The sequence below is a fragment of the Bubalus kerabau genome, chromosome 4 (genome assembly GCF_029407905.1).
Source record: "Bubalus kerabau isolate K-KA32 ecotype Philippines breed swamp buffalo chromosome 4, PCC_UOA_SB_1v2, whole genome shotgun sequence".
Classification (NCBI taxonomy): Eukaryota; Metazoa; Chordata; class Mammalia; order Artiodactyla; family Bovidae; genus Bubalus; species Bubalus kerabau.
The window spans coordinates 170,233,364-170,248,819 of NC_073627.1; the positions used below are offsets into that span (position 1 = coordinate 170,233,364).

A 15,456-nucleotide genomic window follows, 5' to 3' on the forward strand; every position below is an offset into this window, starting at 1 on the left:
CAGAAAGTGATAGGGGGAGCTCATGGACAAAGGATTAGGAATCAGAAAGTCTGCATTTCTCAACAGCAACCTAGAAGCTGGAAGACAATGGACAATGAAGAAAGTGATTTACAATCTACAGTCTCATTGCAGGATGTCCTTCGCAAAGTAGGGAGGAAACTAGTCAAAATGAAGGCGTGAGATACAGGAACAAAAGTTCACTTCAGGAGAAAACTAAAGGGAATTCCTGGCCTGCTTGTGAAAGGACATTGCGAGATGACAAAGTAGACTGGACAGACTATCTGTCTGTCTGAGTATGTTGACAGATTTCTAGAACTGATAGCTTGGGACTGAAAGAACACAAAGACTCCTAAGCATATAGAACAGAATAACCAGCACACGGAAAAGTAAGCACATATAAGAAGAAAAATGAAAATTTAAAAGAGAATTTACAGAAGAAGAAAAGGATTCACAGAGTTCTAGATGGCTCAGCTGTGAATGATATTGTCAAGGTCATAAACATTAACACTGAAAACTGACATGATCTACAACCTAATGTATCAGGATGGAGAGGTTCAGGAGGGGAGTATGCGTGCAACACGTCTTCCACAGGAATGTCTATCAATACTTGAAACTGACATATCCAATAGTACAAGGATAAATCTTAGTGATATAATGCAAATACCCAATGAAGCAACTAAATCAACTGAAAATGGTAGTTATGGGGAAGAGACAAGGCAGGAAGGGAGAAAAAACTCCTTTTTCTTAGAAATCCTCATATAGCTATTTGACTCTTTATAACATTGATTAAAAAAAATAAATAAAAACAAAAAAAGAAAATAAAACTGTTGAAACTAAAAATGTATTAAAACTACAACAGGCAGAAGTGTTACTATAGAAGACCAAGTTGATGCCATGGAAGACAAGTTTGAGAAAAATCACACATGCTTTAATATAATAGTTACTAGAATGATTAGAAATTATGGCTGTGGAGCATAGAAAATACAGATTCAATAGAAGAAGAATTGATACATCCAGAAAGAACAAATAGAACATAAGTTATTTAACAAGAAAAGTAAGCTTTTCCTAAAAGACGTTCTTAAGCTTAAAGAACACAAAGAAAAAAGATAAAATGCACTAAATCAAAATTTAAAACTCCTGTGCAAAAAAACACAATTGAGAATGAAAAGATAATCCATGGAATGGGACAAAATATCTGTAAATCATATACCTAAAAAGGAATTGATATCCAGAATATATAAAGAAACTCAACAAGAAGAAAATCAAACAACTGAACTAAAAAATAATACTTGAATAAACATTTCTCCAGAGACATTCAAATGGTCAAAAAAACACCTGACAAGATAGTCAACAGCACTAATTGTTAAGGAAATGCAAATCAAAACCACAATGCGATAAGAACACCTCGCATCAATTAGAATTGTTGCTAACAAAATAAGCAAGGTTGTGGGGAAATTGGAACCTTTATGTATTGCTCATGGGAATGCAAAATACTTCAGCTGCAGTAGAAATCAGAATGGCAGTTTCTTAAAACATTAAACATAGAATTTTTTTAAGCCCACAATTCCACTGCGGGGTATATACACCCAAAATAATTGAAAGCAGGGTCTCAAAGAGATATCTGAACACCCATGTCCATGGCAGTGTTATTCACAATAATAGAGAAAAAGGTGAAAGCAACTCAAGTGTCCATGGACAAATACATGGATAAACAAAATGCAGTACTTTAAATGCATATCATGGAATATCAGTCAGCCTTAAAGAAGGAAATTCTGGCATATATTACAACATGGGTGAACCGTGCAGACATTAAGCTAAGTGAAAAAAGCTTGTAACAAAAAGACAAATATTTTGTGATTCCACTTATATGAGGTACCTAGAGGAGTCAAATTCATAGAGACTGTGTGTAGAATGGTGGTTGCCAGGGGCTGGGGAGGGAGAGGATGAGGAGTTGTTTTTTAATTGGCAGAGAGTTTCAGTTTTATAAGACAAAGAGAGTTCTGAAGATCTGTTCCACAACAATGTAAATATACTTAGCTCTACTGAACTTGAAAATGTAAATTATATGCCATTTATATGTTACGACAATTAAAAGAAAGAGCTCATTTCAGGAAAAATATGAAGTGCATGATCTATAACTGAAATGCAGGTTTGTTAAATAAATAAACTTCAAGAGTTCAAAGAATTCCCATGAAAAAACAAAATGGGGAGAAAATCAAAATCACAAAGGGAAAAACTTAGGCTGGACACAGTCATCAACTTGGCCACAACAGCTGACAAGACATAGAAGCAACATTTCATTTCGTCAAAAATGCAGAATGACTCAAACTCTACATTCAGCCATGGCATCATTTATCTGCAATAGCAAACACCAGGCACTTGTATTAAATGTAATCAGGATATATTACACCCTGAAATTTCCACAGATGACATAATACAGGTGATAAATCAAAATAATGTGCTCAGGAGAGCTTCGGCATGGGTTTCTTATCAATCCATGTAAACAAGGAATGTCTGTGATAATAATGCTGACCAAAAAATGTAGCTATTATAACTATTAAAAGAAACTGTCCAACTGAAATGCATATAAATGTGATGAACTAATATTAAAAACTCCAGGAAATCACAAGAAAAAGGAAAACATTCTTCACATTTTGAGATTCATACATACAATACTTACACTTTGTTGTTTAGTCATTAAGTTGTGTCTGACTCTCTCTGTGACCCCATTCATGGGATTTCCCAGGCAAGAATACTGGAGTGGGGTGCCATTTCCTTCTCCAGGGGATTTTCCCGATCCAAGACTCGAACCTGCATCTCCTGCATTGGCAGGCAGGTTCTTTACCACTGAGCCACCAAGGGAAGCCCTCAGTTTATACACTGAAGACAATATATTTCATATATATTTCATGTTCTTAAATCTTTCCTTTTTCACAAAACTGATAGGATCAGTTTTTCCATTTGCTTGTCCAGCTTTTCAATCAAACTTACATTTGGCCTAAAAGTCTACCATTCTTTCCACATGGCAATTGGCTAATGTGTTCAAACGCAGGAATACAGCTAGCCCATCGTGCTCGCACGACCTGCACAAAAGAAACCCAAGCACCAGAACTGCACTGTTTTATGTGCACTCTGACAGAGCTCAAGACTCTACAGATTAAAGAACTGGCCAAAAAGTATTTAAATAAACTCACAGTTCTGATTTCAAAGACTGTACTGACAGGTGTATAGTTTTCCCTTTTGGAAAGTGCTCCTGCTGGGGAGAGATGCTATCCTGAAACTTGTCCAAATAACCAGGAACTGTAAAAACACAATTTTTGAAAAAAATCTTACAATGGTCTTCACTACTAGGGCCAAGGATGAATTAGTCAAACTCTGTTTACATGCCAAGCTAGTTTGTGCGATATTATTTAGAAAACAGGGGTAACCTGAAGTTTAGGAATAATGGGTCAGAAACTGGCCAAAAGAGAAACGTATCCTGTAAGTTAAAAAAAAAAAAAAAAAAAAAAGAGAAAGAAACTCACGAGTATGCTAAATCATAAAGGAAGAGAGCAAAAAGAAAGGGATGAGAGCAAAGGAAGAGAAGTCAACTAAAAGATCTAAAAAATCCTCTTGAAAGGGCAATGAAAAGAATTACTCTTTGAATAAGAAAAAGACTTACAACCACCCTTTTTCTTTCCATTACCCAAGGCCACAATGTCCAAATTCCCAAACTCCTTGTTATCTGCATGCCTTGACCCAGCCTTTTGCATAGGGACCCAGAGCCTGCAAAGACTTTAGGCAATCAAGAGTTCCACCCAAGAAAGTAAATATCCCAAAGCATAGATAGGGTGGGTACATTTCTATTGAGGGATGTTTATGGAGAGAGCCTCTGAGCTATGTTGGAATGTCTGCAGTCCACAGGTTTCAGGACAAAGAGATTACAACTTTATAATCAACCCTCAGGATGAGCTAGATTCTTCCAACCAGAGCCAATGGAGGAGTCTTGAGGGATATTTTCTTCTGAGAGCAAATGCATGTTTCTAAAATCAGAAGTAATTCCCAAATTACTGAGAATAGAAGGGTGTGAGGGAAGGGGAAAGAAGGAAAAAGGGAAAGCAAATGGGGGTGGAGGCATACAGTCAAAATAGCTGGCCAAAATATAGAAGTCTGCAGCTGTGATAAGAAAAGCATTCAGCCCAGAATAACAGCAAAGGATTCTGTGGACAGAGGCATCTTCCACTATTTAAGGTTTCCAGTAGCTTAAACTTCAAGTACTTTTCAGAAAATAAGTCAAAATAAATTCTGAGTGCCTGAAGAGTGATTTAAAACTCACTCTATGTACCTCATATTTATGGTCGCTCATAGTTGTGATTGCTCAGGGGGGAACAGGGGCAGCGGGAAAAGATGGATTGCGAGCTTGGGGTTAGCAGATGCAAACTATTATATATAGAATGGATAAACAACACGATCCTAGTGTATAGCACAGGGAACTATATTCACTATCCTGTAATAAACCATAATAGAAAAGAATATGAAAAAGAATACACCTCTCTCTATATATCTGAATCACTTTGCTGTACAGCGGAAACTAACATTATAAATCAACTCTACTTCAATAAAATAAATTTAAATCTTTAAAACTACAACTGCACCTCAACATAAAAAAGTTATGCCTGGAAGATAGTTTTCTGATGTGTTTCCCACAGTGTAAGAGAACAGACACATTTATTTCTGGTGTAGACAAACTATATAATCTTTCTGGAATACAATATGGATGAGTGCATGTGTTTGTGTGGCTTGCATCAAGATTCTAAAAAGTACACTGGATCAGAGACTATGTAACTCTACAACTACAAATTTATACCGTGGAAAGAGTTCATTAAGGATGAAGATTTTACTACAAGAGGGCTTAAAACAATAGCATATAAGACTAGAAAACTTTAGCAATGAATAATACAGTGCTTGCCAACTGAATTATTAAAATTATGTTCCCATGAAATTCAATTTATATACCCAATACAAATTAAATTGTATTTAAATTAGGTAGCTATATATTTATCCCATTTGGGAAACATATCTACACAGTAAGGTTTTATATATATATATATACATCCTGCAGTACTGTGGATACTTTAATTTTCTACAGAAAAATAATATACAGGGCTAAGATAAGAGGAACAGACCAGATGACTGCCTGTCTTAAAAAAGAAAAACAATAAAATATACAAAATACTGAACATGTCAGAAGTAGGAAAAGAACAGGTAAGCACTATGATTGACCCAGACTTCCCTGATAGCTCAGTTGGTAAAGAATACACCTGCAATGCAGGAGACCCCAGTTCGATTCCTGGGTCGGGAAGATCCGCTGGATAAACAACAAGCGACCCACTCCAGTATTCTTGGGCTTCCCTTGTGGCTCAGCTGGTAAAGAATCCGCCTGCATTGTGGGAGGCCTGGGCTCAATCCCTGGGTTGGGAAGATCCCTTGCAAAAGGTAAAGGCTACCCACTTCAGAATTATGGCCTGGAGAATTCCATGAACTGTGTAGTCCATGGGGTCGCAAAGAGTCCGACACACTGCGCGACTTTCACTTTCACTTCACGATTGACCTGGCTTCCTGCCTCAAGAGTGGCCAGCCACCATACAGGGGGAATCCAGGTGGAACCCAGAGAACTTACTGAGTTAAAGAAGCATATCTGGGAACACAAGAAGCTCAAAGCAGCTAGTTACCAGAACAGAATACCATAGAGAAGAGAACCAGAAAGAAAACCCCAGAGATCTGCAGCCCCTCCATCCCCTGCCTTGAGTACTCACCAGAGAACAGATCAGAGGAGCACACAGGAATCTGTGAAGAGACTGGAGTGGTATCTATTAGAACAGTCTCTGTTTCCACTAGCAAGACTGGACAACCTCATAATTCACAGAACCTTGGCTAGAGCACTCAGAAACATTTTGCCCCAGTAATGAAGAATAATCAGTCCTAGAACTCAACACTGAGTTGATCCCACCTAACAAATTTTAAAAGCGAGACCTAAAAAGATCAAATTCTTTCCAAGTAATTAACTATGACCCAGAACAAAGCCTGAGAATATTTATGGGAACACAAATATCTAGCACCCAACAAGGTAAAATTCACATAGTCTGGCATCCAATCAGTAATTACTAGTCATGCAGCGAAGTAGGAAAATATGACCAACATAAGGAGAAAATAGTTTCACAACTGAAACAGAAACAAAACTGAAATAGATGTGAGAATTAACAGATAAGTAGATTAAAACAGTTATTACAACTATATTCCAAATATTAAAAAAAGTAGAGACATAAAGGATTATTAAAGAGACCAAAATCAAGTTTTTAGAGATGAAAAATACAATGCATAAAATGAGAAATATACTGGATGGGATTAACAAAAATCTGGCATTGCAGAAGAAAGGATTAGCAAAGTGAGAGAAATAGACATGATCCAAAATGAAACACTGAGAGAAAAACAAGAGAGTAAGAAAAACTAAAAGAACGTCAGTGAGTTGTGGGAAAATTTCAAACAGACCACTATACATGTAGCTGGAGCTCCCAAAGGAAAGAGAGAGGGCTTCCCTGTGGTTCAGATGATAGAGTCTGCCTGCAATGAGGCAGACCTGGGTTCGATCCCTGGGTCGAATGGCAATCCCCTCCAGTACTCTTGCCTGGGAAATCCCATGGATAGAGGAGCCTGCTGGGCTGCAGTGCACGGGGTCACAAAGAGTGGAACATGACTGAGTGACTAACACTTTTAAAGGAAAGAGAAGGATATCTGAAAAACAAAGGCCAAAAAGTTCCAAACTTGAATGAAAACTACAAACTTACATATTCAACAAGTTTAATAAACTATGAACATAAAAAACAAAGAAAACACATAAAGGCACACTTAATCAAATTTATCAAACATAATGATAACAAGAAAATCTTTAAAGCCACCAGATAAAAAAAGACGTGTGGCACAGAGAGGAATTAGGATAAGGAGGACAGCAGATTTTTCATCAGAAATATGGCAAGCAAGACGATAGTGACCAACATCTTTAAAGTCCTGAAAAAAATAACCCTATCAATATAAAAGTCTCTGTCCATGGAAAATGTTTTTCAAAAAGGAGAATTAAGCAAAAACATTTTAAAACAAAACAGATGAAAGGATTCACGGTAAGCAGACCATGGACTATAAGAAATGTTAGAAAGAAATTCTATCAGGCAGAGGAAACTTTTATCACAAGGACAGATGAATTTTCACAAAGAAATAGAGAACACCGAAACTAGTAATTAAATGGATAAATATAAAAGACAGTTTTCTTATATGTCTCTTTAAATTATAATTGAAAATAACTCACAAAATGAGAGAAATAGCTACAAAACATATCTGATAAAGGACATGTATACAGAGTATATAAAGAACTTTTACAACTCAATAATAAAGACACAAGCCAATTTTAAAAGGAGAAAAAAATCGGAATAGACATTTCCCAAAGGAACTAGATAAATGGCCGGTAAGTACATAAAAAGATACTCAACAGCATTAGCCACTGGGGGGGAAAAAAGCAAATTCACAATGAGATACCACTTTAAACTCACTAGGAAAGCTATCATCAAAATAACAGATAAATAATAAGAATTGGTGAGGATATGGAGAAACTAGAACCCTCAAACATTGCTGGTGGCAATGTAAAACGGTAGAGCCACTGTGGAAAACGGCCTGGTAGTCCTTCAGAACATTAACCAGTGTTACCATGCCGGTACAGTCCTAGGTGTATACCCAAGGCAAGTGAAAATATGTATCAATACAAAAGCTTATGGAAGAATGTTCCTAGAAACATTATCCATAACAGTAAAAAAATGAAAACAACCCAAATGTCTACTGACTGATAAACAGACTAAAAAATAAAAATCCTACAGTAAGTCCCCTACACATGAATCTTCAAGCTGTGAACTGTCAAAGATGAGAACATGCATTCATTTGCATGTACAATCATGTAAGTTAGCTCATATGTTTGTCATGAACTACAGTACTTCTGTACTTTCCAAGGTACTACTGCACTGTAAGATTTAAAATATTTTGTTTGTTTTTTTATGTTTTATTTGTGTGAAAAGTGTTATAAACTTATTACAGTACAGTATTATATAGTCAATTGTGTTAGTTGGGTTACTAGACTAATTTTGTTGGACTTACAAATTGGACTTATGAACATGCTCTCAAAATGGAAATTGTTCATATGTAGGGGACTTACTGTACGTCCAAGCAATAGAATCTTAATGCGCAAGGGAAAAAATGATAATAAATGCTATCATAGCATGCATCAACCTTAAAAAACATTATCCTATGTGAAAGAAGCCAGCCATACAAGGCCTAATACTAAGACTCCATTTATATGAAATGTTCAGGATAGGCAAATCTGAGACATAAGAGTAGATTGGTGTTTGCCAGGGGTTTGGAAAAGGATAAATACAGAATGATGCTTTTGAATTGTGGTGCTGGAGAAAACTCTTGAAAGTCCCTTGGACTGCAAGGAGATCAAACCAGTCAACCTAAAGGAAATCAGCCCTGAATATTCACTGGAAGGACTGATGTTAAAGCTGAAGCTCCAATACTTTGGCCCCTGGTGTGAAGAGCCAACTCACCGGGTGCGAAGAACCAACTCTGATGCTGGGAAAGATTAAAGGCAAAAGGAGAAGAGGGTGGCAGAGGATGAGATGACTGGATAGCATCACTGACTCAATGGACATGAATTTGAGCAAACTCTGGGAGTTTGGCATGCTGCAGCCCATGGGATTGCAAAGACTCGGACATGACTTAGCAGCTGAACAACAAATAGGGAATGACTGGTAATAGATGCGGGGTTTCCTTTACGGATGGAGAAAATTTTCTAACATTGTGGTAACAGTTCCACAACACTGAATATATTAAAAAAAAAATTGAACTGTATTTGTTAAATAGCTGAATTATATGTGAATTATATCCACAAAGCTACTAAAAAGATACCTGACAAAAGTAATAATGATGGGATTTATTATAGAAATAAAATTTTAGAAAAGTCAGGAGGCAGAAAAGAAAACATATTTTAAGATTTTTATACTATAAAGAGGAATAATATCACTTAAAAGTATCATTTAATATAACCAACTTAATTAAATAAATATAACTGAAAGCCTATTACAAATGCTGAAATCAACCACTAAAAATAAAACAAGGAATTATAGCTAATATGTCAAAGAAGAAATAAAGTTATAAAAACCACCAAATGCAAAAAGAGAGAAAGAGAAACAAAGAATAGACAGGACAAATAAGCAAACATCATCAGATGAGCAAGATGATGTACTTAAATATAACCATAACAAAATACACACACACGCACGCACGCACGCACGCACGCACACACACACACACACACACACACACACAGAGGAAGTGGTCCAAACACCATCAATGAAATGGCAGAAGTTGTCAGGCTGGATAAAAAAGCAAGAGTCAACTCCTATACATTTCCTACATGAACCATACTTTAAATATGAAGACACAAAGTTTAATAGGAAAAGGAAAAAGATGTGTCAAGATGACACTAAAAATGAAACTGGAGTCCCTATACTAATATCTGGCAGATTTTAGAGCAAAATATATTACCAAGAACAAAGAAAGGCATTTACTACTGATAAGTGGTCAATTCATCAAGATGACACAATAATAATTAAAGTTTATACATCTAATGAAGTGGAGAAGGAACTGGCAACCCACTCCAGTATTCTTGCCTGGAGAATCCCATGGACAGAGGAACTTGGCAGGCTACAGTCCATATGGTCACAGAGTCAGACATGACTGAGCAACTAACATACACACACGTCCATACAATAAGGGAACTTCCAGTGATATGAAGTAAAAACTGATGATAAGAGCAACAAACAAATCTGAAATCATAGCCAAAATCTCAATACCCCTCTATAATTAATTTATAAAACAGAAAACCAATAAGGATAACAAGAACTTAAACAACATAATTATCAACTTGATTCTGATTGACATTTTTAGAACACTTTATTTGATTACCAGCAGAATATACATTTTCCTCAAGTGCAAAATGAACTGGTACCAAGACAGACCCTATCCTGGGCCATGAAACAAGTCTCAATAAATTTAAAAGGATTCAAGTCATACAAAGTATGGTCTCTGACCATAACTGAATTAAGTTAAAAATCAGTAACAGAAAGATCTTTGGAAGACTACCAAATGCTGAACAACTATCATCTCTTTAAATACCTTATGCAGTAAAGAAACTGAAGGGGGAAATTTGAAAGTGCTTTGAACTGAATTAATATTTTGAATGTTTTGAATTGAATGAAGATAAAAACAAAGCATCAGTTCTTGCAGCGTGCCACTAAAGCAGTACCTAAGAGGAAACTTACAGCATTAAACACTCTTAGTAGAAAAAACATCTGACATAAATGACCATCAGAAGCCAGAAAAAGATGATCTAATTAAACCCAAAGTAAGCAGAAAAAGAGGAAACAATGAATAAATCAGATAATAATATAATAGTGTGTGTGTGTGTGCTCAACTGTGTCTGACTCTTTGTGACCCCATGGACTGTAGCCTTCCAGGCTCCTCTGTCCATGGAATTTTCCAGGCAAGAGTACTGGAGTGGGTTGCCATTTCCTAATCCAGAGGATCTTCCCGACCCAGGGATTGAACTCACGTCTCCTGTGTCTCCTGCATCAGCAGGCAGATTCTTTAACACTGGGCCACCTGAGAAGCCCATTAGTAAAAGCAATAAACCCAAAAGCTATTTCTTTGAGAAAATCAATACAGTTGTTAGGGAAAAAAGATAACACAAATTACTAATGGCAGAAACAAAAAGAGGGGTGGTCACTACTAACCCCATACACATTAAAGGATATAAAGAAAAAAGATAGAATGGGGACTTCCTTGGTAGTCCAGTGGTTAAGAATCCATCTTGCAATGCAGGGGATGGGGTTCCATCCCTGGGAAAGGAACTAAGATCCCATGTGCTGTGCAGCTAAGCCTACGCGCGGCAACTACTGAGCCTGGGAGCTCTGGAGCCCACGTGACACAGTAGACGGCCCACAGGACACAGCTACTGAAGCCTGCACACTCTGGAGCCTGCCTGTCACAACTAGAGAGTCCGAGCGCTGCAAGAAAAGATCCCACATGGAAAAATGAAGATCCTGCATGCTGCAAGTAAGACTTAATGCAACAAATATATTTTTTAAAGAATAAAGACAGTGTGGTATGGGCCTAAAGAAAGATATATAGATTAATGAAATATAACAGAAAGTAGATCTATACTTATATAAGAAAGTTTTCACAAAGGTAAATAGGTGACACAGTGGACAAAGAAGAGCCTTTCCAATAAATTGTGCTAAACTACTGGATATCTGAATGCAAAATAACACAAAAAACAACTTCTGATTCACATTTCAAACCACGTATGAAAATCAACTTAAATGGCAAAGACCTAAATGTAAAACTTAGAACTATAAAACTGCTAGAGGAAAACAAAAGAGAAAACCTCTGTGGAGTTGGATCAGGCCAAGTTTTCCTAGGTAAGATATCAAAAGTATGATCCATAAAAGAACAAACTGAAACACAAGTCTTCATCAGAAGCTCTTCTGCTCTTCAAAGGACACTAAGTAAATTTAAAAAGCCACAAACTTGGTAAAAAAAAAAAAACAAAAACTTTAAAATCATATCTAAGACTTGTATCCAAAACGTATTTTTAAAATTTCAAAGTTCAGGAAGAAACCACTCACTTTTTAAACTAGGCAAAAGATCTAGACACTTCATGGAAAATAATATACAGACAGCAAATAAGCACAGAAGAGCAACTGTGAAAACCCAAATTAAAACCACAATAAAATACCACTAGATATTAACAGAATAACCAAAATTAAAAAGACTGACCATACCAAGTGTTGGTGAGAACATGAATCAACTGTAACTCTCACACACTGCTGTGGGAACAGAAGATAGGATCAATCTGGAAAATGATTAGACCATTTTTTTAAATTAAATATGCACTTACTATCCAATCTAGACATTTCACTCCTAGGTACATACTCAAGAGTAAAGAAAGCATATCAACACAAAGACTTGAGCACAAATGTTTATAGTAGCTTTATCTTTAATAGACAAAAACTGGAAACAGCTCAAATATCAATTCACAAATAGATAAACAAATTGCTATAATGTCCATACAATGGAATTACTACTCAGCAATGAAAACAAATGAACTAGTCATAGACATAATAGCATATATATCAACTCAAAATAACTACACTGAATCAGAGAAGCCAAAAAAAATTCAGCATTTACTATATGATTCCAGTTATATAAAACTATAGAAAAAGAAAACTAGTCTATAGTGACCAAAAGCAGACCAGTAATAGTTGGGAGAATAGGAGGGGAGGGTAAGACAACAGAAGGAAGGACTTCAAAGGGAAGGAGAAAATTTGAGGGGTGATAGGTTTGTTCATTCTTTTGATTGTGATGATTATTTCAAGGGTATTACACACATCAAAACAAATCAAACTATACGTTTTAAATATGTGCAATTCATGTATGTCCTCAATAAAATTATTAATAGAAAGTCTATGTCTTATAATAATAAGGAAAATGCCATGTTATAGATTTCCAAAATACAATTTTTAAAGAATATTTTCCTTGGAGGGAAAACACTGGATTAGAAGAAAATCTGAGCACCAACTATAATGTATACATATATCAGTAACAATGCAAGAGCAACCCAGTGCAGTGTCAGAGACTAAAGGAGGTGAGGAGGAGGTCCTGGGAAGGCAGCTGAGAGCACCTGTCAGAGCCTAAAAGGTAAGAGAGCATCCAAGAGAGGAGGGGACAGAGGTACAGACTCATGGTTTTCAAGAGCTATAGAAATAAAAACAGAAGTTTAAGAGTATGTGTAGTGAGGTGTAACATGTGTGTGCATGCAAGTCAGAGGATTTGGAGCCGCGACACCCCAAAAACAATGAGTGTGCCAGGACTTAGATCTTGGTCTCTAAATACCATTCTTTACTGAAAGGAGCCAGGCTCTTGGGAGAAATGCTTGAGTCCAGGGCTGGAGGTCAGGGAAGTACATGATGACTTGGAACATGTTCTTGCGCCAGAAAGACAGAGAGCACTCAAAGAATTATGAAGATATGTTAAAAAAAAGAAAATTAGATTGAAGGGTTCCTTCTTGGCCTAAAGTGGACATTTTTGAGCTTCAGAATGAATGTCAGAATATATTTATAACCTTTTGAATAAAATAGGAATTTATGAGTTCATTATAATACAAATTAACTAATAAAAGTTTGACTAGAACTAGGATATTTACATAGACCCAAATGCTTTCCCACAAAATTCTTAATACTTACAAAGGAAAAACAGTAACTTTACAGTGAAGAAATCTAGAAGACACTACCTTTATCAAATGATCAAAGTAAACATCACCAGAAACTGGGACAAATACCAACATCACTGCAGACAGTGACTGCAGCCATGGAATTAGAAGATTGTGGCTCCTTGGAAGAAAAGCTACGATAAACCTAGACAGTGTATTAAAAAGCACAGACATCACTTTGCTGATGAAGGTCCATACAGTCAAAGCTATGGCTTTTCCAGTAGCCATGTATGGATGTGAGAGTTGGACCATAAAGAAAGCTGAGTGCCAAAGAATTGATCTTTCAAACTGTGATGCTGAAGAAGACTCTTGAGAGTCCCTTGGACTGTAAGGAGATCAAACCAGTCAATCCTAAAGGAAATCAATCCTGAATATTCATTGGAAGGACTGATGCTGAAGCTCTAATACTTTGGTCACCTGATGCAAAGAGCCAACTCATTAGAAAAGACCCTGATGGTGGGAAAGATTGAAGACAAAAGGAGAAGGGGGCAGCAGAGGAAGAGACGGCTAGATGGCATCACCAACTCAATGGATATAAGTTTGAACAAACTCTGGGAGACAGTGAAGGACAGGGAAGCCTGGTGTGCTCGTCCATGAGGTCACAAAGAATCCGACACAGCTTAGTGACTGAACAACACGGTGTGTGCCAGCTGATAGGATGCAATGAGAAGAACACAGCATCACTCTTGTGATATTCCTGACAAAGTTTCAAACTCTGAGTTTAATTTTTTTTTTTAAAAAGGGGGTGGATGGTCAAATCCAAATTGAGGAACATTCTACAAAATAACCATCCTATAATCTTTTTAAAAGATCAAGGTCATAAAAGAAAAGAAACTAAGAAACTGTCCCATGCTAAAAGAAGACTAACAAGAGACATGACCAGGTAATACAATGCAAGATTCTGAACTGGATCCTTCACTGGTAAGGGGAGACAACTTATACAACTGGGGGAAACTTCAATGGATTTGAAAATTAGCTGATAGTACATGGTGACCACAGCCATGAAATTAAAAAATGCTTACTCCTTGGAAGAAAAGTTATGACCAACCTAGATAGCATATTGAAAAGCAGAGACATTACTTTGCCAACAAAGATTTGTCTAGTCAAAGCTATGGTTTTTCCAGTGGTCATGTATGGATGTGAGAGTTGGACTGTGAAGAAGGCTGAGCGCCGAAGAATTGATGCTTTTGAACTGTGGTGTTGGAGAAGACTCTTGAGAGTCCCTGAGACTGCAAGGAGATCCAACCAATCCATTCTAAAGGAGATCAGTCCTGGGTGTTCCTTGGAAGGAATGATGTTAAAGCTGAAACTCCAGTACTTTGGCCACCTCATGCGAAGAGTTGACTCATTGGAAAAGACTCTGATGCTGGGAGGGATTGGGGGCAGGAGGAGAAGGGGACGACAGAGGATGAAATGGTTGGATGGCATCACCGACTCGATGGACGTGAGTCTGAGTGAACTCCGGGAGTTGGTGATGGACAGGGAGGCCTGGCGTGCTGCAATTCATGGGGTCGCAAAGAGTCGGACACGACTGAGCGACTGAACTGAACTGAACAGTAATGATGTTAATTTCCAAAATGAAATGCTTGTTTTGTGACTATGTGAAAGAATGTCCTTGTTTTTAGGAAATACATTATAAAGTACTGGAGGATGTTAGGACATCATGTCAGTAATTCATCCCTAATGGACTTGTCAAGATAAAAGGTTCTTTCATTTTTGTACTGCAGTTGCCACTTTTCTCTAAGTTTGAGAGAAAAGGAAGGAGGAAGGGAGGAGCAGGGGGAGGAGGCGGAAAAGCCCCATGATCTAAAATAAAATGTGTTTAATTGAAAGAGAGTATTCATGTGTCACTACTAACCATAAGACTAGGCATGTGCAAGAAGAAACTGAATTAAAAAACATTTTTTAAAATCTGGTTATAAGTTACTGTTACAAATTACATGACTATTCCAGACACACATGTGCCTGATTTTAGAGAAGACAGGAAGAGACGTCTCAGACAAACGGCAGAGTATCAGAGGCATGCTGCCAAAAGTCAAATAGGTCTT

At 37.0% G+C, this 15,456-nt stretch overlaps 1 protein-coding gene across 4 annotated transcripts in view; it reads right to left on the reverse strand.

Moving 5' to 3' along the window:
• LPAR1 (lysophosphatidic acid receptor 1) overlaps positions 1 to 15,456 on the reverse strand; it is a 168,789-nt gene that overhangs the window by 103,175 nt on the left and 50,158 nt on the right. Inside the window, exon 1 of one of the 4 annotated variants that reach the window (XM_055579300.1) lies at positions 3,195 to 3,302. The exons of the other annotated variants lie outside the window; for them this stretch is intronic. The gene's annotated coding sequence lies outside the window, so the exon portion shown is untranslated. Of the gene's footprint in view, positions 1 to 3,194; positions 3,303 to 15,456 lie in introns of those variants that run through there. 4 annotated transcript variants of the gene reach the window in all.